The 26,732-nt window shown below is 46.6% G+C and overlaps 1 pseudogene; it reads left to right on the plus strand.

Moving 5' to 3' along the window:
• Positions 1-23,462, plus strand: LOC144827948 (uncharacterized; annotated as a pseudogene).
• The last annotated feature ends 3,270 nt before the right edge of the window (positions 23,463-26,732 follow it).

Here is a 26,732-nt window from a genome sequence, read left to right on the forward strand (position 1 = left end):
ATGCAGGTAAGTAAACTATTTACGATATTGAGTTTCTGGATAAAGAATCGGTGCCAGGTAAGTGGCAAAACTGTACCACAAGCGGCTCAGGGGCGGCCGGGTTTAGGGGACCAACTTGGTATCAGATGCCATTGTTATCCAATGGAGAAAGGGGTCAATCAAAGTGGTACAGCTTACAGGTAAGTAGCACCGTTTGGTAATCCAGTCTCTGGAGGTTAAGGTAAGCATGTGGGGCACAAGGCATCTTCAAATGTACACCTCCAGCGGCACAGGGGTGGCCATGGTGCAGCGTGCCAACACAGCATCGGGTGCCCAATGCAAACAAATGGAAAATCTCAAAGTTGGAAAAAGGTTGCAGGCTGAGGCCAGGAGGTCGATCGAAGGAAACCTGCAGTTGCACGGGTAAGTTGGGATGGGCTAAGGTGTCGGAACAGCGTGGTTGGGCTCTCCAAGGCCAGGGACTCCGGGTGAAGGGGTTTCCTTTGACGTCGATAAACAGCTTATTGGTGCAGGTCATGGTTGGGGAGGGGAGTCGTCGTGCAGAGGTTGCAGTCATCGACTTAGAGTTGGCTCTTACTCAGGAGTGCTGGAGAATCTTTGCTGGACTGATTGCACCTAGACAAATGCTATGTTAGTAAGTCCTCAAAAACAATGTATTTATCACTGCGCACTTTTGTTCACCATTGTCACACCATTCACTAACACTGGGCCGTCCAGAAGGATCACCTACTTTGAGACAGTAACTTTTGATACATTACATCTACTTGTACATTTTTATACCCTATGTTTTGCACAGGTTTATGCATACAAATATATGGGTATTTATTAAACAGCTGGTCCTTTTTGAATATGCCTCCTTACAACACATGCCTTTTCCCCGCATGCTATTACAACGCGGTCGTTACGACGACTGCGTTGTAACAACGCATACCATTACCCCGCAAGTCATTACAACGACTTGCTCGGGGGGGGGGCTGGATGTTGGAATAGTATAAATTACTATTCCAGCTCCAGTCTGTGCAACGTAGGGAAGGTGTTGGATTTTAAATCCAACACCTTCTGACCCCTCTGCAATTCTTGGTTATGACTTGCGAGGTAATGATATGCGTTGCTACAATGTGTGTTCGTTGTAACAACCGCGTTTTAATAGCCTGCGGAGAAAAGGATTTGTGGTAAACGATGTTTACCGTCCTTTTCTATCTGCTCAAGACCACTTTTATTTCTTAAGCCGAGGAAGCAAAGGCTTTTTTAGCTTCTCCCCTCCCCCGAGGCAACCATTTTTTTATGTTAACCCGTTCGCTACTTCTGTCGGCCAACGGCCATCACGAGCACTACCTCCGTAGTGCAGCGCACGTCCGTTGGCCGACGCGGCCCTGTCTGCGCAAGATAACGCACTCATCACTGGTGTTGTTATATGCAACTAATAAATGAGATAAGAATACAGCTTTTGTAGAGCTCAATATATCTATTTGTAATCCCAGAGTATAAACCCTATCAAGAGAGTTTACTTGTCCATCCATTGTGTCTACCTGAATATATTCTTGGAGTCAAGACCCACTATTCTTTAAGTGTTTTGAGAACTGTAATTACTTAGGCTGTACTCTCCAGAAGTCTTCTTCCGCAGAAGCATTCACAGTTTCTGAGGTATCTTTTTTCTTGATGAAACCTGCTACTTTCCTCTGTTTATAATGAGCTTTTGATTTTGAACTTTTTTTGTGCTTCTTGTGGCTAATTTCAATGTTACATATTTGTGTTTTTTTATGCTTTTTGTTCTGATGTATTAATCATTAAGATGGTACTCTTTTTGTTCGCTCCTTACTCTTCCCAGAGTCATGAGAAGAACTGATATCCGTGTAGTGAACTGCCTTTTGCATTTTTTATGGTTCTTCAAATTGTATCCACATCTCCTGGACTCCTGAAATTAGATATATGCAATCATAATTCTCTGTATGCAGGGGCGGCTGTAGGCTCATGGCGGCCCTGGGCAGGGAGCGTAGGTAGGGGGCCCCGGAAGAGCGGGTCCCGGTGGGGCCCCGAAGAGGGGGGGGGGGTCATGGTGTTTGGAAGTGGAACAGAGCCGGAGGCCGCCAAATCCCTGCCAGGGGCCGCCACGCAAATATGTATCCATCTTCAGAGGATTATTATATTAAGGATATATATTGGCGTGGTGGCCCCTGGGGTTTGGCCACCCTGTGCAGGTGCACAGCTTGCTCATGCCTAAGGCCGCCCCTGCCGTATGGTTTTCAACTTTTTCTCAGTTTCCAGAGCTTTTTTCTTAACGGAGCCCTCAGATTAATGTTTTGACTTTAGTTGCAGTTTTTAAGGGCTAGCACGCAAGGCATAGGGTCATACAGAGCAATAAAAGCAAACAATAATTGTAGGCAGATTATGATCTCACACAGGAAGAGCAGCAAAGCATCCGCACAGAGCCACTAATGCTGTTTCATCCCCAGACGTTACAAAGCCATTGAAGCAACTGCGTCAAAGTTAACTCATACCCGAATGAACCTCAGAGAGGCTCCATGTTCTTTTTGTATTTGCTGTTAATTCCTTTAAAAGGGGTGTGCTTCCCGGTGTAGGTTATGCACTAGCAAATATTGTTGCTCATGTACTACAATTCTTTATAGGTGGGATCATTCCATTATGGAAGACACACAGTCAATGTCCTATGTTTAAAAGGGACTGTTGTATGTGAAAAGATCTCAAATTAGTTTACTCTACGATTGATGCAAAATGTAATTTTGTTTCACTTGGTGGGCACTTTGCCATTACTGCATTAATAGTCTGTGGGCTAAATGTCTGCATTGGTGCTGGTGCCTGTGAGGCAACAACGTGAACCAACATGTTAGTCACTATTGAATATTTGAAAGGCTTTAATGATATTTATTGCCCTTAACTTAGTACAGATTATATTGTAATTACGTTGAAGCTATTTATTGGTGAGTAGCATGGTACTGTGGAATTCAAAAAGGATTAGTGGTGAATTAGTAGAGGGCATGGGTACTCACAAACTTTCTCTCTGGGGCCAAATTTACAGTGTGGTTTGTGGCCGAGGGCCGCACCGGTGGGGGCGGGGTCAGTGGGGTAGGGGGCCGGGGCTCGAGAAAAAAAAAATGGGACTATGCGGTTGAACACAGCCCCCTGCAGGCATACACACATTTCTCTATCTCTTTCCCTCTCTCTCTCTCTCCCTCTGTCTCCTTTCCTCCCTCTCCCTCCTTCTCTCTCTCCCTCTGCCTCCCTCCGTCTGTCTCCCTCCCTCCCTCTGTCTCCCTCCTCCCTCTGTCTCCCTCCTTCCCTCTCTGTCTCAATCCCTCTCTGTTTCCCTCCCTCTCTGTGTGCCGCCCTCTGTCTCACTCCCTCTGTCTCTCTCTCTTTCTCCCTCTCTCTGTCTCCCTACCTCCTCCCTCTGTCTTTCTCCCTCCCTCTGTCTGTCTCACTCCCTCTGTCTGTCTCCCTCCCTCGGCCTCCCTGCGTCCGTCTGCCGCTGTCTGTGGGGGCGGGGTCAGAGGGGACAGGGGCGGAGCTAGAGAGAAAATAACTGGGACCATGATGTTGAACACAGCCCCCTGCAGTGGACACATTCGTTCAATGAGCCATTAGACCCGGCATACACACATCTCTCTATCTCTTTGCCTCTCTCTCTCCGTCTCCCTCCCTCTCCCTCCCTCTCTCCTTCCCTCTCTCTCTCTCTCCCTCCCTCTGTCTCTCTCCCTCTGCCTCCCTCCCTCTGTCCCCCTCTGTCTGACTCCCTCCTCCCTCCGTCTGTCTCCCTCCCTCTCTGTCTCCCTCCCTCTCTGTCTCCCTCCCTGTCCCTCCCTCTGTTTTCCTCCCTCTCTGTTTCCCTCCCTCTCTGTGTCCCGCCCTCTGTCTCCCTCTCTCTCTGTCTCCCTCCTCCCTCTGTCTTTCTCCTTCTGTCTCCCTCCTTCTCTCTCCCTCTGTCTCCCTCCCTCTGTCTCCCTGCGTATGTCTCCCTCTGTCTTCCTCGATCTGTCTCCCTCCTCCCTCTGTCTGTCTCTCTCCCTCCCTCTCTCTCCCTCTCTCTCCCTCTGTTTGTTTCCCTCTTACCTCTGTCTCCCTCCCCCTGTCCCCCTCTGGCTGTCTCCCTCACTGTCTCCCTCTGTCTGTCTCCTTCCATCTGTATCCCTCCCTCTGCCTGTCTCCCACCCTCCCTCTGTCTCCCTCTCCCTCTGTCCCCCTCTCCATCTCCCTGTGTCTCTGTCTGTCTCTGCCTCTATCTCTGTCTGTCTCTATCTATGTCTCCATCTGTCTCTGTTCTATCTGTCTCTGCCTCTCCCTGTCTCTATCTGTCCCTGTCTCTGTCTGTCTCTATCTGGCTCTGTCTCTATCTGTCCCTGTCTCTGTCTGTCCCTGTCTCTATCTCTATCTGTCCCTGTCTCTGTCTGTCCCTGTCTCTATCTCTGTCTGTCCCTATCTCTGTCTGTCCCTGTCTCTATCTCTATCTGTCCCTGTCTCTGTCGCCTCTACCTGTCTCTGTGTCTCTATCAGTCTCTATCCAAACAGTAAGCCCAAAACGCCCTTTTAAAAGTCAGCTGGGAAAGTGCTTACAGCTGACTTTTACAGGGCCTTTTGGGAAGCTTTCTGAAGGTGCCCTGACGTCACAGAGGCGGGCAGTAAACACAGAAGATTGCCGCAGGAGCATACGTAGTGAATACCTATTTAATACGTATTCACTACCTATGCTCCTGCGGTTTTCTTCTGTGTTTACTGCCAGCCGTGGAAACTGCAAGGCAAGGTCCGCGGGCCGCCAGTGAAGGTGTGTGGCCCACGAGCTGTACTATGAGTACCAGTGGTATAGGGAGATATGAAATTAATATGAGTTGACATATGATATGTGAGTTTGTTATTTGGATTGAAAAAGTATAGTGGAGGAGTAGAAGGGGGAAGCGCCTTCTACCCCTGATGAAGTGTCAAAGCGCTCTTCGGCAGGTAGCACGCTACTCCGGAACCCAAACAGGATTAGTGGAGAATTAGTATGGGAAATATGAAATTAATATGAGCAGTGGACATGTTAGTTTGTTAGTTGGACTGAAAAGGATAGTGGAGGGACAGAAGAGGGAAAACAGAAGATGCCCCATTCACGAAGATGTCTGTGCCATTTTATAATTAACTTTTTACATTAAAAAAAGCAGACTTCGTGATCTGTGATGCAAAATGCATACATTTTCATATGAATTCTGGTGCACACTAATTGAAACTTAATATCTGAATAAATCAAGCGACTGATATGAACCATTTGTTGTGCTATCAAAACAATACATAATCTATTTCTATATAATTGCAATTATAATAATAAAGGAAGCATGCATATACAATGACTGGGAAACGCACAGGAAAAATGTAAAGCATGTGACAGGAGGAGCTGGTGGTTATTGTTTGGGCCAATGATACACACCTGCACTTTGTAGAGTCTTTGTCCATAGGAACGTAAGACGACCACTCTTGCACCCCAATCTAGACTGCTCTCTTCTGATTGACACATGCATGCACGCATGACAAGAAATGTGTAGCACAATCTTGTCCAGAATTTGTTTGTGAGTCCTGTAAAATATTTCAGCTGACAGATTGCTTTGTACATCTGTCTTGAGGCATTTGTAATGACTGGTGTAGGCTTGCAGTCCTTCTGTTGAAATATCAGTCAAGCTCCTACCCACTAAAAGAACTGGTGTAGGTTGGATGAGCCAATGGTATGAACTTTAAGTATTTGACCAGAGCACATTGAAAGCAGCAAATTGTGAAATCATGTAAGACTGCTGTCTTCTGACAAGTAACACAAGTAACAACACATTTATATGTTGGAAGATGTCCTGAACTAGTTGCACTTGAATTTGTCAACAAGTACAGCTTAAATGAGTTTAGAGACTTCCTTGAACTACATCTACCATGATGCATTTGGGTAGACCAGTGAAGGTGGGTGGGGATGGTATTGTGAAAGCTAGGATGTTGGTGGGAAAACCTATGGTAGCAGGGAAGAGGTGAGTAGGAGAGCAACGTCAAACCTATGAGAAGTGTTCGCAGGGTTCAGGTGCGTCGCAGACAGTTTGGTATTGTGCGGGAAACAGAAGTGAGCTTTATTTGCAATAACAAGAATTATAAGATCAGTACTTTTACCCCCAATTTGGGGCGTCGCCTCTTGAGTTGATCTGCATGAAGTACGTGTCCCCAAAAAGAAACATTAATGGATATGCTTTCCCCTTTTTGTTGTATTGAAGGTAAAAGTGAGGGAGTCCTAAAGAGCTGCATGGCTGAAGCTGTGCCTAAAGTGAGATATCAGTATGTGCATGCAATGGCACAAGTGGTTCAGTTTTCAGTAGACGAAACACAGGTTCTTTCAATGTCCCTCTAATAATTTTTCTGTTTTCAGCAGCAGTGTGGTATTGTGCTCACATTTATTGATGGTCTGCAGACTCAAGCGTAGGTTGTGATTATGCTACGCAAGCCACCACTTTGGAGGGATGTTGGATGGGAGAGGAATAGAGTAGAATTCGACACAGGAAGTTAGAGGGCCAGCAAAGATTCATATGAAAACAAGCATTGGCAACGCCAATCGGTCCTGCCTGTTTGAGATTTATTGGCTTTGCTAATGTATTTTGGCTGTGTTGCACTTGGTTGAAAGTAATGTAAAAAAGCTTTACCCAGCCAACGTTGTCCGTGTTATAGCATTTAAAAAATATATATATTTTCATTTATGCTGCACTGTAGCTAGCGCTGCAGTATAATATGGGTAAGAAAAGCTTTGGATTTGCCAATGCTTGGGATGGAGCCATATGGTGAGTTCTAAGTATTTATATAGTGTTCACAACGGCTGAAGTGCTAATGTTATAGAATGGAAAATGTCCATGCCAAGGTGTTTGTGTGTCCAGATTAAGAAGTGTTTTAGGAACTCATCCACATAAGTAACTATGCTAAGATAACCAAGGTAACCACTAACCACCAAGGTAACCAAGCTCTACTACTTAGGAACCCTATACATACATAGTTTTCTATCTCTCTCGAAGGCCCTTTAATATGTTTAAATGGACATTTTCAAAGCCTCACGCTGAATTATGAATGAAACCCCCCCTAACCCTAATCAAGGAATCTCTACCCCTCTTGGCACTTGTGACCCTCTCCCTCGGTCTGCGGTGGTATGGAAGGGCTTTCTATGCAATGTTAGATCATTACCTAAACATGCAATTGAAATCTGGAACACAATTAACTCCACCTCACCTGATCTGCTATTTCTTAAAGAGACCTGGCTAAAACCCTCCACTGTTCCCATCAGCGCATTCACACATCCAAATAATTACAGCATCTTGAGATTGGATAGGGAGGGCAGAATGGGTGGGGGTCTAGAAATTACTTTTAAAGACTCTTTAAAAATCTCCACCATTGAAATCTTCTCTGAGGATTGGGCAGAGATATGTGTCTTTAAGGTAGAATTTTCTCCCCAGACCGCTGTAAAGGAGCCCTTGCATAACGCCCCTTAGGTCCCACAGGACATTTTTGTCGCAAACTCATGGAACTTACTGCTACTCATGCTCTGGCATCAAAAAATGTTATTTTACTTGGAGACTTCAATGTGCAAATGGAAGACCCCTTAAATTCAGAGGCAATACAACTTCACGCTGACCTCGCTACGTTAGGTCTTAAACAAATTATCAAAGGTCCTACACATACTGCAGGCCACACCTTGTACTTGATTTTTACTAACTCCCCCCTGATATCCTGTGAGTTCCCTTGCGCCCTCCTGTGGACTGATCATTCTCCAATTGATTTTTGAATCGCGTCGGCTTATCTACCTGAACTAATCGCAGGAGACAATGGTGTAAAGTCACACCAGATGTTTTCACCAAATAATTTACTACTCCAAACATAGAAGAGGCTGTGATGTGGAGGAGGCACTAGTGGAGTATCACGCATCTTTAAATACAGTTATTAACAATCTAGCCTGATGAAAAACACTTTTTCACCTAGATATGGTCCACATGCCACTTTGTGTACTCCAGAATGATGCAGGGGAAAACAAGCATTGGCATAGCCAATAGGTCTCGCTTGTGGGACCTTATAAGTATTTAGTTACAAGGATATTGAGCTGCAAAACTAAATACTTATAAGGTCCCACAAGCGAGACCTATTGGCAATGCCAATGCTTGTTATTTAAGCAGGAAAATCCACCTTAAGTCGTTTCAGTCTCTCGGTGACGTGCAGCGCCATCATAAGTGCCTGAAAATACTGCACACGTGTTATTCACACCAATGAAAGATTGCATTAAATTTCCTTTCCACCCATGCGTTAGCATAATGACAGTAACAACATTAAATGCATGTGTCCATATTGTAATAATAAAAATATAATCAGCGATCAAAATGGGTGAAGTGCAGTAACTGAAAAATAAATATAACATGAATAATACGAAATTAAAATGGAGTATCTGCATCAGTGCATATGTGGGTAAAATATTTTTGGTTGTGTTTAAAAAAGAAAGTTTCTGTGAACCTTTTTAATTTTTTTCACTCCCATGATTCAATAACTAAAATTCATCAACGCAGGGCTGGTACGAGCTTCTGCAATTGACATTAAAGTTACACCTGAAATCCCTCTCATTGCTATCTCCTGCCATCATCTCATCAGCTGCTTGGCTGTGCTTCACGAACTATGAAGCGCGGACGATGGGGGAGGGGTTATGGGAAGGAACGGAGCATATTAAAAAGTTGTATCGTGACATCCATAAAGCAGGCTTCACTTGAGGGAGCGGCAAAGAGTTTGGCAAGCTGCGCAGCCACAATTGTTACTGCTGAAAGTAAAGACGTATGAAAAAATAAAGACGTGTGGCTGATTTCAGCGAGCCACAAATAAAATAAACGAAGGCGCTGCCGCCATTATTTCAGCTGAGTGTGCCGGGCATGAAAAAAAAATAAAAGCTTGGGGGAGAAGTGTCCTGCCTGCAACAGCTTGCAGGAGAAAGCAGTTTAAGAAAATGGTGCTTGGAGGCTGTAATAACAAGCACGGCCTGGGGGAAGCTGGCTGGGGAGGGGGAGGAGAAATGCAAGGAAGGCTGTGGGCGTAATTAGGGGAGGAGAAGCCGAGAAGCCGCAGAGCGCACGCTGGGCGAAGCCCTTTGATGTGCTCTGCGGCAAGATGCAATTAGGAGGGAGGGAGGCTGATGCGCGTTCATGTTGATCACGTGGTTCACGTGAACTTCATGAAAACGCCAGGCAAAAAGCTGGTGGTTTCACAAGCAGTTTGCCTACTTGAATTCTCGCTCCGCTCGTAGGTCGCGAGACCTAAAAAACAAGTGCAACAAACTGGAGAAACAATGGCGACAAGCCCTTAACCCTGGTAATAGAGAAGCATATAAAAAAAACCTCAGCACAGTACCATGGCAACATTAGGAAAGAGCGAAAAACATATATTTCACTGCAACTCGGAAAGGCTGGAAACTCCTCTAAGGAGTTGTATAAAATCCTTAATTTTTTCATTATCCCCTAGGCCTGCGTAACAGATACCTTACCTTCACAAGCTTTGTGTGATGCCTTTGCAGACCATTTGGAAATAAATCAGATCTACAATAATCTGCCAAACTCGTTTAACCATCTAAGTTCGGATTCCATACGCTCTCCAGCAAAGGCCTTTAACATTTGCACCTTAGTGAAGCTGGCTCCTCATAGGCCTGATTCTGTCTGCAAAGCCTTGAAGGCTGTGAAATCCGGGTCCCAACTAAATACTATTCCATCCAAGACAGCAGCTACTCTGTCTAAGCAACTTACTCTAGCAATCTGCTCACTACTAAATCTTTCGATAGGCACGGGCAAGACTCCGGCAGTCTAGAAGGCCGCTCAGTTTTGCCAGCCAGATCTGGCTCTACTCCCCTGCTGCGTTACCTCCATTGGTCTCCTGTGCGTAAAATAATTACAAAAACTGTGAAAATGTGCCATATAAATGCACTGAATGTAACATAAGTTGTAGGTAGACAGAAAAGTCCAATAGGTTACAGCTTTTATTAGTGATTCTTTAGGCGGATGTATGTCGTTACAACGCATGCTTTTTCCACGCATGCCTTTACAAAGCAGTTTTTACAAAGCAAGTCGTTACAACGACTTGCGTTGGGGGGCGCTGGATAGTGAATAGTTTAATTTACTATTCTAACTCCAGTCCCCGTGGATAGTAGGGAAGGTTTTGGATAGTAAATTAAACTATTCCCTATCCTACAGCGCCCTCCAGCGCAAGTCGTTGTAACGACTTGCGTTGTAATTCCTGCGTTGTAAAGGTACTGCGTGGAAAAAGTTTAGTTGTAAAGGATGTTTCCCCTTTAGGCTATGTGTTACGTTGGGTGCAGTGGTGACCAAAGAACAGAAAAAGCACTCCAGACTGCTTGTTTAGTAGTAAAATATTGCAATGATCGAGTTCAGTGTGTTTTCTAGACCTTTTGGCCCCAGTGCTGCTGCATCATTTAACTCATTGCCCTAGTGCCTGCAGGGTAACTGCATGTGTGACTGCTTGTTCAGTAGTAACGTATAGCAATAATCATGGCTCAGTGGTTTTTCTAAATCTTTTGGCCCCTGCACCTGCTGCACTATTGAATTCATGACCCTAGTGCATGTAAGGACAAATAAGGAAACAATCATTTTAAATTGTGTTACAATGTGGCTGGCTCTTTCTTGTGAAAAGATCTTATCCTGTGCTTGTCAGGGAATGGTCCATAAACAGTTTAAATTGCCCAATGTCATCATATGTTTGGCTGCCCCTGAGACTCAAATGTGGATTTGTACTTTGTTCTTAAAGAGGCAGTTCCACAAATTAAATTACTCACCAAAGAAAAGGAATTTTGAAAAAAACATGCAAATGTTTTGTGCAGATGAAGAATGAGATACCTTTTCAGACGGCAATGTGCAAAATAAAATGTAAAATAAAAGCACACGGAGGTTCCATGGAGAAGGTACGCTGTACTCCTCTTTCCTTTAAATGCTCTCACTTTGAAGTCAGCTGGAAGCAAGTTAACTAGGCTCCCACGAAAACACAGCTTGATATTTGCCCTCTGTCTTTGAATGCCCAGCAAACGTGAGAAGATAGGAAGAAGATTTAAAATGCAGATGACAGAAAACGAGTTAGTGGAAGAATGCCATGAACACAGCTTTCTCATCGGGTGGGACAAACTGCATCTACACTTTGCACTATTCAAGTTTCCACCCTCAACCTTTGAAACCACACCTTCCATACAGTCAAATGCTTAGAGTCAGACGCATCGTCTCGAATTCGGATAAAGCAAACCAACAACTGACCATCATGACCCAAAGATTTAAACAATGTGGTTATCCTGATCAGGTACTTGAACAGGCCAGACAACGATGCAAATCTAAAACTAGACAAGAACTCCTTAATGTTCAGCACAAAAAATCTGAGGATTACATCACAGTGGTTTCTAAATATTCTACAATGAGTAATGCATACAAACGTATAATCAAAAAACATTGGCAAATACTTAAAACAGAGTCTGACTTCAACAACATTTTTGACACAGAACCCATTTTTGCACACACCAGGGGCAAAAATATAGGTGAACTCATTAAATTCTCAGGATCACCTCATGTCAAAACACCAAGCAAAGGAACCATACCGTGCTGGAACTGCAACCATTGCAACAGCATAATTAAAGGCACCTACATCAACCATCCCATGAAAGGGCATAAAATTAAAATTCAAGTTACAGCAACATGCGACACCACCCACGTGGTTTACATGCTTAAATGCCCTTGTGGCATGATATACGTAGGGCAGACAGAGAGGAAGATAAAAACCAGGCTCAACGAGCACAAAACTAACATCAGGACACAGCAAATAAAATCCACTGTAGCTCAACACTTCAAAGAAGGTGGACATAATGTTAGTCAATTGAGATTTTGTGTACTGGAAAACATGACCAAAACTGAAGGAAAAGACATTCACAATGAGCTACTACAACGTGAGAACTACTGGATCTCTTTATTATCCTCGATGAAACCACATGGTCTAAATGACCGGATAGAATTTAATTGTTACCTGTAATCTCTCTATATGTTTTTGTTACCTGGATTCTGAATGAATAGTTAGCCCCTATTGTTTAACATTGAATACGCTATTTTACACACTTGTTTTGTCTATCTATTATGCACGTTCCTCCAAACACACCCTACAACACGGCGTTCTTGTCCCTGTTTACCGCACTTGTTTTGACAATCCATTATGCATGTTTTTCTCCTCGGCAGACTTTAAACACACACCCCATAACACGACACGAGCACTTCCGGTTCACGGACGCGACCGCTATACAGAGTAAACTTCACAGCATTCCGGTAAGCTAACAGACTATTAACCGCGACAATCTTATTTCAATTTCGCTTACTCATCTCCGGCGACTTTGTAAATACAATAGTCGTCCTACACCAATTGCATGTATCCTTTGGACACACACCTTCACGTTATTCCCTTGAACTACTTCACAATATTTTATAACGCATGCAAATCACATCGTTATTGTTCCTGACACGGACACATTATAGTTTAGTTCCTCTCACCGATCATATTTATTAACCCCTCACCTGGGCACATCAAGGTCCTTTTTACCCCCCAGTTCCAACCCTTTATTAACACGAACTCATGTAATTATGCTATGCTGTGACTCCCCAATTACCAGTGACAGTACAAATGAGAACTATTTTCCTTTTGTTATAGAACATCCCCGGATGAAGGCAGCATATCTGCCGAAATGCATTGGGATTATTAAGAATCATTACAAGTTTATGGATATAATGAACTTCGAATTAGCCACGATGAACATATATTTGTTTTTGTGAATTACAACAATTACGACTATGAATTAAAATTTCATTGAAACTGATCTTTGTTCAAACTTATTGGATATATGAACTAGAAACCTTGCACTTAAGGACATAGTGATGCTCGAGGGACATATCCCATATTCCATGGGAATGCTACCATATTGCATTTTTACACTCGTGCTCAGAGAATGATACCTAGGAGCATCCAACAAACTTTCAATTTTTGTTATTAACAAGGTTGTGCGCTTTGGAATACTTTAGAACAAACTGCATCTACACAGCCTAAAGCAAATAAAGGTTGCAAATAGGAAGCAAGAAAATGTAAGTTACAAACCAGAAAGCCAATGGCAAGCGACGGGCAGAATGCATTCCCAGGTCCACTTTCTGAAAGTCCCCAAGATGTCTTTTGCGTACCACACAGCTGCATTGTATGGTAGGCTGTGACCTACTGCAACCTAAACAAACACCAGCAAGACAAAAGCAAGCATGTCCTGTGGGTCCTCCAACAGGGCTCCAGTTGTACAATTTGAACCCTCGATTTTATCAAATTGACCTTCCACTGAAGGCTGAGATTTAATTTACTAACACTAATAAGCTTTCTTAACATGTTTGATAAATTTTAAGTACTAACCCCTCTTAAACTTACGTAATCCAGCACTGTAAATTGTTAGCAAGCTACCAGTTTGTGCTATAAAACCCAACATTATTCTAATCTCAGAAGAGTGTGAGGTTGTCAATCTTTCACCAAGTTGTGCCATGAAACCTCTTCACTAATCCAGTCTGGGTAAGGGGGTGTTCATAAATTGGTCACATTGTAGGACTAGTAAGTATTAATAGTGTTGAACAGTAGAGTGCACATGGTTATATCAGACATCATACTCAGAAAGCTCATCATAACACACAGCTATGGGAGACTCCAGCATGGGTAACTAGACTCATGGTGACACACAACTTCAAAACTGTGACTCTAAAAGGGCTATTCTTCCACAGATGCCAACCATTGTAAAGTGTGCATGATGTAGTACAGCAATCTGTGCCAACTATCCAGGTGTACAAGAGGTGACAATCACCGTAGGGGGACCAAGACTTATGTATGTTGATCTTTTTGTCCCGAAAACGGGTCAGAATATTGAAAACTGCATTTTATGGGTATCTACTTAGTACAACAAAGCAATACTAGTGCCCTTAAATCAGGCACTATCCTTAATTTAGCATTGTATCACCCATTACAGATTTTAAATACTGAAAAAAGAATCCTCAGTAAAATCTTAGCACACAGACTACTACCCTTTCTACCCACTTTAATACACAAGGACCAAAATGGCTTCATCCCTCTTAACACGTCTCCGAATATTAGAGGCCTCTGTTGTATTATGGAAAAGGCTCCTGGTCTTTGGTCATGCATGGCCTGTGTGGCCTTGAAGACAGCTTTTGATGTGTAACTGGTCCTATATGTCGAAAGTACTGGGAACATTTGTGATAGGCAATGATCCAATGGATCAAGATCCTCCATGCCTGGCCAACGGCCAACGTTAAATCCAGTCGATTCATGTCTGTGTTGTTCCAAGTGGGGAGAGGAACCTGGCCCGGGGTGCCCCTCTGGCTCCTGCTCTTCCCCTAGCCAATTGCACCATAGCGGTTTTGGGAGAGGAATTGGCAACTCAACTAGAAGATACTATTCATGCCCCCTCATTATATGTAGATGATCTGCTACTCTGTTTACAGATGTTTAGTGTGACCTCTCAAATACTTTGAATAGTCTCCGGTCCTTCAAAGAAGTATCAAGTCTAGGCATTCATTAGAGCAACTTCTGCACATTCCCAACATCCCTTAGAGAACCACAGTGTAGAGTTATTCTACGAGGGCAGGAGATGCAATGTTCTGATAATGAGGGGTCATGATATATCATCTGAAGGGTGATTTATTGGAAGATCTGCTTTTCGTACACTAAGATCTCGGGTTGCATCTCATGCTCCTCAAACAATATTTTCGTGAACTCGACTTTGCTGAGTGGTCTGATACCGGTCTCTAACAGAAGATGAGTGACATTAGCAGAATTAAAACTGCAAACGGATAAGGGCGGGCCGGACCCTGTTTTTCAAGTTTATTGTCTGGAAGCCCAGCTCCAAAAGGTGACTTACTGGTTAGCAGAGTCACTCTAATGAGTATGGGTATACTCCTGACCATTAAAGGGATGGCCACTTTCAGCCTTTTTTTTGATCATGCCTTACTTGGCAAAACGTTCCTGTCCAGCGTGCACCATGCTGGGCTGGTTGAAGCGAAGTCTGAACAACAACAACACTAGTGCAGTTAAGTCATATGCGCCTGTGAGTCCTCTTAAGCAGCTCCATACATAAGCTGGCATCTTTCCTGCAAAGGGCTTGACGCAATGGGAGATGGCAGGCTTTGCTCAAATATGTGACCTGTTCCTCTATAGAAAGAGATAAGAGGACTGTTCTGTGGCCAAATCCTAATTTATGGGAGAAGAACCAATGCATTTAAAAGGCAATGGGACACCATCCTGGAGCATGCCTTATTACAAACACTACACACAGTGAGGGTTGTCGGACCTCTAGTCTCCAGGTTCTATAAAGCAATACTGGAACACTCAAGCATACCTCTCATCCAACTATGGGAAACAGACATATAACGTGTGTTCAATGACAATATCTACCATTTCCTGTCCGCATATGATCTCCCAGAATTCACAATTCGTTTATACAATCTGACATATTAAAGAGAGCTTAACCAAGATGGATCGCACACCGCTGGCCTCTCCTCCGGGTCGCCCCTTAGCATTCTGGTACATGTAGTGCATGTAGATGGACGAGTAAAAAGTAGTTCACCACAGTTGGTGCGAGTGGTTACTCGTTATCCCCAAGATCTCTGGACCCGAGACATGGCCCGGGTTTCGGGACAGTTTCCCTCGTCAGCAGAGCAGTGTTTGGGGTGGATGAGAAGGCCGCCAAGTAACCGTCACAGGCCCTGATGCCTCTCTGGTTCGCAGGTGCGTCTCCAAGAGCTCGTCAGCCCAAGGCTCACGGGAGCCGTTTAAGTACAACCAAGATGGATCGCACACCTCTAGCCTCTCCTCCGGGTCGCCCCTTAGCACTCTGGTACATGTAGTGCATGTAGACGAGTAAAAAGTAGTTCACCACAGTTGGTGCGAGTGGTTACTTGTTATCCCCAAGATCTCTGGACCCGAGACATGGCCCGGGTTTCGGGACAGTTTCCCTCGTCAGCAGAGCAGTGTTTGGGGTGGATGAGAAGGCCGCCAAGTAACCGTCACAGGCCCTGATGCCTCTCTGGCGCGCAAGTGCGTCTCCAAGAGCTCGTCAGCCCAAGGCTCACGGGAGCCGTTTAAGTACAACCAAGATGGATCGCACACCGCTAGCCTCTCCTCCGGGTCGCCTCTTAGCACTCTGGTACATGTAGTGCATGTAGATGGACGAGTAAAAAGTAGTTCACCACAGTTGGTGCGAGTGGTTACTCGTTATCCCCAAGATCTCTGGACCCGAGACATGGCCCGGGTTTCGGGACAGTTTCCCTTGTCAGCAGAGCAGTGTTTGGGGTGGATGAGAAGGCCGCCAAGTAACCGTCACAGGCCCTGATGCCTCTCCGGCGCGCAGGTGCGTCTCCAAGAGCTCGTCAGCCCAAGGCTCACGGGAGCCGTTTAAGTACAACCAAGATGGATCGCACACCGCTAGCTTCTCCTCCGGGTCGCCCCTTAGCACTCTGGTACATGTAGTGCATGTAGATGGACGAGTAAAAAGTAGTTCACCACAGTTGGTGCGAGTGGTTACTCGTTATCCCCAAGATCTCTGGACCCATGACATGGCCCGGGTTTCGGGACAGTTTCCCTCGTCAGCAGAGCAGTGTTTGGGGTGGGTGAGAAGGCCGCCAAGTAACCGCCACAGGCCCTGATGCCTCTCCGGCGCACAGGTGCGTCTCCAAGAGCTCGTCAGCCCAAGGCTCACGGGAGCCGTTTAAGTACAACCAAGATGGATCGCACACCGCTAGCTTCTCCTCCGGGTCGCCCCTTAGCACTCTGGTACATGTAGTGCATGTAGATGGACGAGTAAAAAGTAGTTCACCACAGTTGGTGCGAGTGGTTACTCGTTATCCCCAAGATCTCTGGACCCGAGACATGGCCCGGGTTTCGGGACAGTTTCCCTCGTCAGCAGAGCAGTGTTTGGGGTGGATGAGAAGGCCGCCAAGTAACCGTCACAGGCCCTGATGCCTCTCTGGCGTGCAGGTGCGTCTCCAAGAGCTCGTCAGCCCAAGGCTCACGGGAGCCGTTTAAGTACAACCAAGATGGATCGCACACCGCTAGCCTCTCCTCCGGGTCGCCCCTTAGCACTCTGGTACATGTAGTGCATGTAGATGGACGAGTAAAAAGTAGTTCACCACAGTTGGTGCGAGTGGTTACTCATTATCCCCAAGATCTCTGGACCCGAGACATGGCCCGGGTTTCGGGACAGTTTCCCTCGTCAGCAGAGCAGTGTTTGGGGTGGATGAGAAGGCCGCCAAGTAACCGTCACAGGCCCTAATGCCTCTCCGGTGCACAGGTGCGCCTCCAAGAGCTCATCAGCCCAAGGCTCACGGGAGCCGTTTAAGTACAACCAAGATGGATCGCACACCGCTAGCCTCTCCTCCGGGTCGCCCCTTAGCACTCTGGTACATGTAGTGCATGTAGATGGACGAGTAAAAAGTAGTTCACCACAGTTGGTGCGAGTGGTTACTCGTTATCCCCAAGATCTCTGGACCCGAGACATGGCCCGGGTTTCGGGACAGTTTCCCTCGTCAGCAGAGCAGTGTTTGGGGTGGATGAGAAGGCCGCCAAGTAACCGTCACAGGCCCTAATGCCTCTCCGGTGCACAGGTGCGCCTCCAAGAGCTCATCAGCCCAAGGCTCACGGGAGCCGTTTAAGTACAACCAAGATGGATCGCACACCGCTAGCCTCTCCTCCGGGTCGCCCCTTAGCACTCTGGTACATGTAGTGCATGTAGATGGACGAGTAAAAAGTAGTTCACCACAGTTGGTGCGAGTGGTTACTCGTTATCCCCAAGATCTCTGGACCCATGACATGGCCCGGGTTTCGGGACAGTTTCCCTCGTCAGCAGAGCAGTGTTTGGGGTGGATGAGAAGGCCGCCAAGTAACCGTCACAGGCCCTGATGCCACTCCGGCGTGCAGGTGCGTCTCCAAGAGCTCGTCAGCCCAAGGCTCACGGGAGCCGTTTAAGTACAACCAAGATGGATCGCACACCGCTAGCCTCTCCTCCGGGTCGCCCCTTAGCACTCTGGTACATGTAGTGCATGTGGATGGACGAGTAAAAAGTAGTTCACCACAGTTGGTGCGAGTGGTTACTCGTTATCCCCAAGATCTCTGAACCCGAGACATGGCCCGGGTTTCCGGACAGTTTCCCTCGTCAGCAGAGCAGTGTTTGGGGTGGATGAGAAGGCCGCCAAGTAACCGTCACAGGCCCTGATGCCTCTCTGGCGCGCAGGTGCGTCTCCAAGAGCTCGTTAGCCCAAGGCTCACAGGAGCCGTTTAAGTACAACCAAGATGGATCGCACACCGCTAGCCTCTCCTCCGGGTCGCCCCTTAGCACTCTGGTACATGTAGTGCATGTAGATGGACGAGTAAGAAGTAGTTCACCACAGTTGGTGCGAGTGGTTACTCGTTATCCCCAAGATCTCTGGACCCGAGACATGGCCCGGGTTTTGGGACAGTTTCCCTCGTCAGCGGAGCAGTGTTTGGGGTGGATGAGAAGGCCGCCAAGTAACCGTCACAGGCCCTGATGCCTCTCCGGCGCGCAGGTGCTTCTCCAAGAGCTCATCAGCCCAAGGCTCACGGGAGCCGTTTAAGTACAACCAAGATGGATCGCACACCGCTAGCCTCTCCTCCGGTTCGCCCCTTAGCACTCTGGTACATGTAGTGCATGTAGATGGACGAGTAAAAAGTAGTTCACCACAGTTGGTGCGAGTGGTTACTCGTTATCCCCAAGATCTCTGGACCCGAGACATGGCCCGGGTTTCGGGACAGTTTCCCTCGTCAGCAGAGCAGTGTTTGGGGTGGATGAGAAGGCCGCCAAGTAACCGTCACAGGCCCTGATGCCTCTCCGGCGCGCAGGTGCGTCTCCAAGAGCTCGTCAGCCCAAGGCTCACGGGAGCCGTTTAAGTACAACCAAGATGGATCGCACACCGCTAGCCTCTCCTCCGGGTCGCCCCTTAGCACTCTGGTACATGTAGTGCATGTAGATGGACGAGTAAAAAGTAGTTCACCACAGTTGGTGCGAGTGGTTACTCGTTATCCCCAGGATCTCTGGACCCGAGACATGGCCGGTTCTGGCATCCAGATCTTTGACTGTTGTGTGGCGGCCTTCTCTTCCACCCCTAACGATCTTTCTCTACTGATGAGGGAAGTTATCCCGAAACCCGAGACATGTCTCGGGCTATATCCTAAAACCCGGGACATGTATCGGGTCTAGAGATTCATTAGTCCAACAAGTACCGACTTGCACCCACCTGGGTGATCCACTAAAGAACCACAAGTACCAGAATCCCGAGGGGCGATCCGGAGGAGGGGCTAGCGGTGTGCGCTCCATTGATGACTAAACACAATATGGCTCCCTTGAGCTTTGGGCCGACGGGCTCTTGGACGACGCACCTGCGTGCCGGTTCTGGCATCGAGGCCTTTGACTGTTGTGTGGCGGCCTTCTCTTCCACCCCTAACGATCTTTCTCTACTGATGAGGGAAGTTATCCCGAAACCCGAGACATGTCTCGGGCGATATCGTAAAACCCGGGACATGTATCGGGTCTAGAGATTCATCAGTCCAACAAGTACCGACTTGCACCCACCTGGGTGATCCACTAAAGAACCACAAGTACCAGAATCCCGAGGGGCGATCCGGAGGAGGGGCTAGCGGTGTGCGCTCCATTGATGACTAAACACAATATGGCTCCCTTGAGCTTTGGGCCGACGGGCTCTTGGACGACGCACCTGCGTGCCGGTTCTGGCATCGAGGCCTTTGACTGTTGTGTGGCGGCCTTCTCTTCCACCCCCAACGATCTTTCTCTACTGATGAGGGAAGTTATCCCGAAACCCGAGACATGTCTCGGGCGATATCCTAAAACCCGGGACATGTATCGGGTCTAGAGATTCATCAGTCCAACAAGTACCGACTTGCACCCACCTGGGTGATCCACTAAAGAACCACAAGTACCAGAATCCCGAGGGGCGATCCGAAGGAGGGGCTAGCGGTGTGCGCTTCATTGATGACTAAACACAATATGGCTCCCTTAAGCTTTGGGCCGACGGGCTCTTGGACGACGCACCTGCGTGCCGGTTCTTGCATCGAGGCCTTTGACTGTTGTGTGGCGGCCTTCTCTTCCACCCCTAACGATCTTTCTCTACTGATGAGGGAAGTTATCCCGAAACCCGAGACATGTCTCGGGCGATATCCTAAAACCCGGGACATGTATCGGGTCTAGAGATTCATCAGTCCAACAAGTACCGACTTGCACCCACCTGGGTAATCCACTAAAGAACCACAAGTACCAGAATCCCGAGGGGCGATCCGGAGGAGGGGCTAGCGGTGTGCTCTCCATTGATGACTATTAAAGAGAGATTGCGTCACTCAGCAGAAAATGAACAAGATGATTCCGACCCCTCTTCAGAAAGCCCACATTGCTGTGAGATGCAGACAGGCTTCACACCCATGCTTCTACAATCAGAGGCATGTATTCTGGGGTTATTCCGGAGACCTTAATGGGGAAAGTAGCTATGAGTTTATTGATATGGAATTTATAATAAGTAAGAGATCCTTGCACTGCATAGAGTAGTAAACACTGGGATTGGGGAAGCCGCCTATGGCACAACAATGGACTGAAATGTTTAAATTATTAAAGATGATCTGGGTCCCCGGGAGATGTCCCTACTTTGCAAACACAAATGTCCTTAATCAAAGCCTAATCTGCTTGTAAATGTGAACTGTTTGTATCTGTAAACTATGTATCTATTCGTAAACTATGTTTTGATATGTAAACTATATATGTATCTGCAATCTATGTATGCTTAGTGGGTGGGTAACAAAGCAGAATAAATGCTAATTGGGTGTATATGTAAAGTGAGTATGCACAGGTCAATCCCCTGAGAATTGATCCAATAGGTTATAACATGTTTCTCATGCTAATCCTGATAGACTAATATGAGCCCATGTTTAGGGAGTGAGGGGTGTAAATGTTTTAAAATGGGTACAGTTAGTAGTTTGATCTTTTAAAAATCAGTTATAGCCCTTGTAATAATACTCGGTTCAGGTTTTAGTGCAATTGTGACTTAAGCCCCTTGCTTACAAGAAAATGAGGCTTAAATACGGTTCTTCCCTTTAATGTCTCTAGAATGACCATTTTTGCACTGAATGAAATCAATGAAATATTGTAATATTAAAAGATGAAGGAAGCCGTGAGGACTCACAGCTCCGTCATATAAAGGGTACTCTCACCTCGTGTCCTGTTCTCACTTGGCCCAATTCAACCATTGTCGCCTGTTCATATACATGAAAAAGGCGATAAACAACCTGGACAAACTAAGCTGAAACAATGACCTTGAGTTTTTTTTATAGAAAAGCCACAATTTGCATTTTCCATGTATGACATAGTCAGAGCTATTGGAATTATGTGGAAAAGAAGAACCAAATTATTGAGCAGGGTTTACTAACTTATGTGGCAAGAAAATGCAAATTTTGTGGCATAATACAGTACATATTGTTATAGTATCAGTTCACTGTTATTTCTACATGTTAACACGGGACAAAGTTTCACCTTACTTATTAGTACTAGTTTAACACACAAATACAGCAGTAAGTAACTGAAAGGTGAACAGTCAACCTTTACGAAGTGCATTCTGCTGAATAGCAGGAAGCGTTACTGCATTTATTTTGTAACTTATGATCTGTTTGAGCTACAAAAAAATGTCTTGCTGCAAATTATGCAGGATATGATCAATTATGCGGCAAATGCAGTAAATCCATATCTATGCAAAAAACTCTGTAGCCGCAGAATCACATATTTTTCGTATGGGCTGGACATAATACATTAACAGAGTATACATATTGCCCTTGTCTCATTCCATACTAGGAGATGAAAAATAACATGGGACTCTGCACTCCCGAACAATACAGCTACGCATACTTATAAACTTTTTAAAATAAATTGTAGACATGAATATTTTTGTGCATAAGTGAACACCAGACCCCTTTTAACCATACATTTGCAATTGATGTTCTTCTCTTTCATAGCCTGAAAGGTTGGTGATGAACAGACATGTTGTACGATATGATGCACTAACACTGCAGCACCCCATAGCAACAGAAATAAAAGAAAGAATCGTACCACAGCAAGGAGTGTGAGGAAACACTTGAAGATCAGATCTGTAAACACAGGTCTATTATGGGGTAATAGCCTGTCACTGCATAGAGTGCCTGTTAATCTTTATCACCAGCTTGAATGAGTTTACAAGTTAGAAATTAGCTTTAAATACTTGAACCAGTGTGAGAGAAAACAAATCACAGATGAAGGCTTTGTTATATTAAAACATCTGTACTGGGGCGAAACTCGAATGGATTGCATGTAGAGTTTCACTCAAAGTTCAAATATGTTGAAGCACCAAAGGATCCAGCCCCTGAAGAGCCTGTACCAGTGTACAAAGTGTGGGAAAAGCTTCACTCGAAAGTCGGGTCTGGGGATTCATCAAACAATCCATACCGGGGAGAAACTGTACCAGTGCACAGAGTGCCAGAAAAACTTTGCTCAAAAGTCCAATCTGAGGAAGCATCAAAGAGTCCATACGGGGGAGAAACCATACCAGTGTACAGAGTGCCAGAAAACCTTCAGTCATCGGAAAGCTTTTTTATTTCATCAAAGGGTCCAACTTTACCAATGTGAAATCTGTCAGAAGAGCTTCAGCAGAAGGGGACATCTTTCTTGGCATTGTAGAACTCATACTGGAGCAAAACCATACAAATGTACAGAGTGTGAAAAAAGCTTCAGTCAGAGGGGTAATCTTTACTTGCATTAGAGGACCCATACTGGTGAAAAACCATATCTATGTCCAGAGTGCCAGAAAAGCTTCTCTTTTCTGTCATCGCTGGAACTGCATCTCAGGGTCCATACTGGGGAGAAACCGTACCAATGTACTGAGTGCAACAGATGCTTCATTGATAAATCAGCTTTTTTACGTCATGGGAAATTTTATGCTAGGGTGAAATCACACAAGTGTACTGAGTGTGGCAACAGCTTCAGTCTACTCTCTTATCTCCAGTCAAAACAGAAGATTCATATCAGGGAGAAACAGTACCAATGTACAGAGTGCCAGACAAGCTTCCATCAAAACAATGAACTCAATACGCATCAGGTGATCCGTATTAGGGAGAGGCCTTATCAGTGTTCAGAGTGTGAGAGAACATTTGTTCGAAGGTATCATCTGGTTCGTCATCAGCTAATTCATACTGGGGAGAAACCATACCAGTGTACTGAGTGCATGAAAAGCTTTAGTCAGTGCTCAAGTCTTTATAGGCATCAGAGAATCCATACTGGGGAGAAACCATACCAGCGCAGTGGGTATGAGAAAAGATTCAGTTGACCCTCACTTCTTTATAGGCATCAGATGATCCATACCTGACAAAACCACACTCGTATACAGATTGGGAGAAAAGCATCACTAGGACAGCTATATTAAGGCATTGCTGCATCCATACTTCTGGGAATCACCCTGTTTCATATTTTGGAAGGGCTTATGCAGTTACCCGCCCTCAGTTAGGGTCAGAGGATGTAGTTGGGGCACAAGTCACGGTTTAAAAATACCAGCTGCAAACTTGCAATTAGCTTAAGAGTTTAGTAATGCAGAATATGAAAACAACATGGAACTACTCAAGAAATGGCCTTATGGAGGAGGAGCTTGGCGGGCATCCGTGATGGCCGCGTGAGCACAGCGCTCTCCGGACCCCCGCCACTCCCGGCATGATATCCTGAACATATCCTGATTCTTCACGAGGATTTATGTAGAGGACGCTGGGCTGATCTTCCTGTGATTTTTGGAATTTGATTTGGACCCGGGGCGCCGAAGATATGGCGATTTGAACTTTCGGGGTCCGCCCTTGGGGTGCGCCCGGGACTGGGTGAGGCTCTCTGGCCGTCTCAGAGTTGAACAACAACGGCAGGAGAATTGGACTTGTGGGTCCCCCTCTTAAGTTTCGGTTTCGATTCTGCCTCAGACTGAGACATCTGGCAGGGGAGTCTGGCCTGGGCTGGGTCCGGCACGCGGTACGGCTGTCGGGCCTTTGGCTGGCTTATTCTCCTTTCAAGCTGGTCCTCTCCTAGTGGTACCCTTGCAGCGGCCTTTTGGTCCCGACGCCCTACTTTCCTGTGGCCATTTCCATCGGGTCGAGTGAGTCTCCTGGTGGCGCGGTTTCCGACATGGCGGGCAGAGGGGACCGAGAGACACGAAAGACCAAGACGCCCCTGCGTGGGGGCCCGGTCCAGTCTAACGTTATGGACCGTTACACCCATGTGAAGGGGTCCCCCGGAGCCTCCCTGCCTGGCCCAAGTGCGGTTGATCACATCGTAGACGCATCTACGGAACCGACCTTGCAGGACATCATGGGCGCCATTTCTGGCATGAAGGAAACGATAGGTCAACAATATGAAGCTTTGGCCCACAAAATCGACACCGTGGCCATTGATGTGAACTTGATTCGGGCCGACCTATCTAAAACCAATGAGAAGGTGAAGTCATTGGATCTCAAGTCATCCAGCCTCACGGCAGACGTCTCGGAGATTCAGACAGAGATTGGCAATCTCCGTAGGGTGAACGATTTCATGACCCGGCGCTTGGAGGACTTTGAGAACAGTAATGTGCGTGTGGTTGGCGTTCCGGAGAATCCAGAACCGCACTCTGTTGATCTCCTGGTTGAGGACCTGATCCAGAACTACCTCTCTCCGTCTGGGCTGAGTAAGTTCTTCGCAGTGGAACGTGCCCATCGTGTTCCGGGAGGCCAGGGTAAGCCCGCAGAGGCCTATTGTTGCGAAACTCTTCCACTATAGGGATCGGGACGCTATCCTGCAGGCATCACGTGTGAAGGGCCCGGTGGCCTTTGAGAATGCCACGGTGAACTTTTATCCGGACTTTTCTCAACTGGTGCAGAAACAGCGTATGGGCTTCCGTGGAGTCAAGAAGCGTCTCCGGGACATGGGACTGCGCTACGCCATGCTTTTTCCGACCAGGCTGCGAGTTGAGTACAATGACCGAACCTTTTTCTTTGATCGGCCTGATTCTGTGAATGACTGGCTGGACTCCCTGCTGGACCGACCTCCTGCGGCTGAGTCCGCCGCCCACCCGGGTGGTGCTGAGGGTGGTGTAGAGAGCTGAACTGTTTGTTTATGCCCGGGTCCTCGTGTACAGTAACTTTTTCTGGGATTCCATGCCTAAGTGCCTCTGCTGTCTGAGTGATCTCTTTGTTTTTTTTGTTGGGGTGGCGGGTGGGTCAGAGCCTTTCCTCCTCCGGGGTCTTTTTGTAGAATGGGGGTTCTTGGGCGACAGGCACACTGCATGTTGGGGTGGCTTTTTAGCTTCTTGCAGGGGTGCAGGGTGGGGGGTGTTTCCTTGACTGTTGGGGGGTGGGTGGATGGGAAGTTTGATGTTTGTGTGTTGTGTTCTCAAGGCGATTCTATCTTGCTAATGATGTTTTTGATGTCATGCTCATTGGAGGGGGGTTGCGGCGTTACTATATGGGATGGGGGGTAGCGGGTTGAGGTTTATTTCGTGGAATGTTAATGGTCTGGGGGATCGTATTAAGCGGGGTGTGGTGTTGCGATGTATACGACGTTTGTCTCCAGATGTTGTTTTTCTGCAGGAGACTCACTTGGTAGGCAATACATGTTGTGCAATGAATAGGTGGGGCTATTCATTGCCGCACATTCGGGGTTTACCACGGGTTCCAGGGGGGTGGGTATCCTTGTTCGGGCTTCCCTCCCCCTAGCTATTGATGATGTGATCCTTGATGATCGGGGGCGGTACGCCGTCATCGTGGGTCGCTATGAGGGTCGAACCCTTTCCTTGTTTGCCGTTTATGTGCCCCCTGGTCTACAGACCTCTACCTTTTCCGATTTGGGCCGTGTATTGTTGAACCTCCCTGATAGTACTCTCTTCATAGCAGGTGACTTTAATTCTGTGCTCTCCGGTCTACATGATCGTCACCCCCCTAGGGATACCCCTTTGTCCCAACAGTGGCTGGGTGGGTTTCTGGATACGTTCGGCTTGGTGGATTGCTGGAGACTTATGCATCCTACTCAGCTTCAATACACTTTCCACTCTGGGGCCCATGGGAGTCTGTCTAGACTGGATTATTTCCTGATGCCTGCGGCGCAGTCGCCAGCGGTTCGTGAGATTAGGCACCTTCCCCGGGGCATCTCTGATCATTCCCCGCTCTGGCTTTGTTTTGAGGTGGGGGTGGAGGCGGCGGGCCGGGTGGCTCCTATCAACCCATGGTACCTCACCTCCCCCGAGACCCGCAATCTCTTGATTAAGTCTTTGGACAATTATTTTTTGGACAACGAGGGTTCCGTCTCCTCTGCTGTATCCCTGTGGGAGGCCTTTAAGACAGTGATTCGCGGGCAGGCCCTTGCCCTTATTGCCGAATCCAAGAAGGCGAGGAATCGGGAGGTGGTAGACCTTGAGAGGGAGATTGCTGAGATAGAGGCTGACCTAGAATCGAACGTTACATCTGATAAACTCCACGCCCTGGGTCTGAAGCAATTTGCTTATAAGTCTTTGGTCACAGATGCGGCTAAACTGATGTTTCGGGAGCAACAGGGTCGTTTGTATGATGTGGGGGACAAAGCGGGTAAATTATTG

The sequence above is a fragment of the Lissotriton helveticus genome, chromosome 4_1 (genome assembly GCF_964261635.1).
Source record: "Lissotriton helveticus chromosome 4_1, aLisHel1.1, whole genome shotgun sequence".
Lineage (NCBI taxonomy): Eukaryota > Metazoa > Chordata > Amphibia > Caudata > Salamandridae > Lissotriton > Lissotriton helveticus.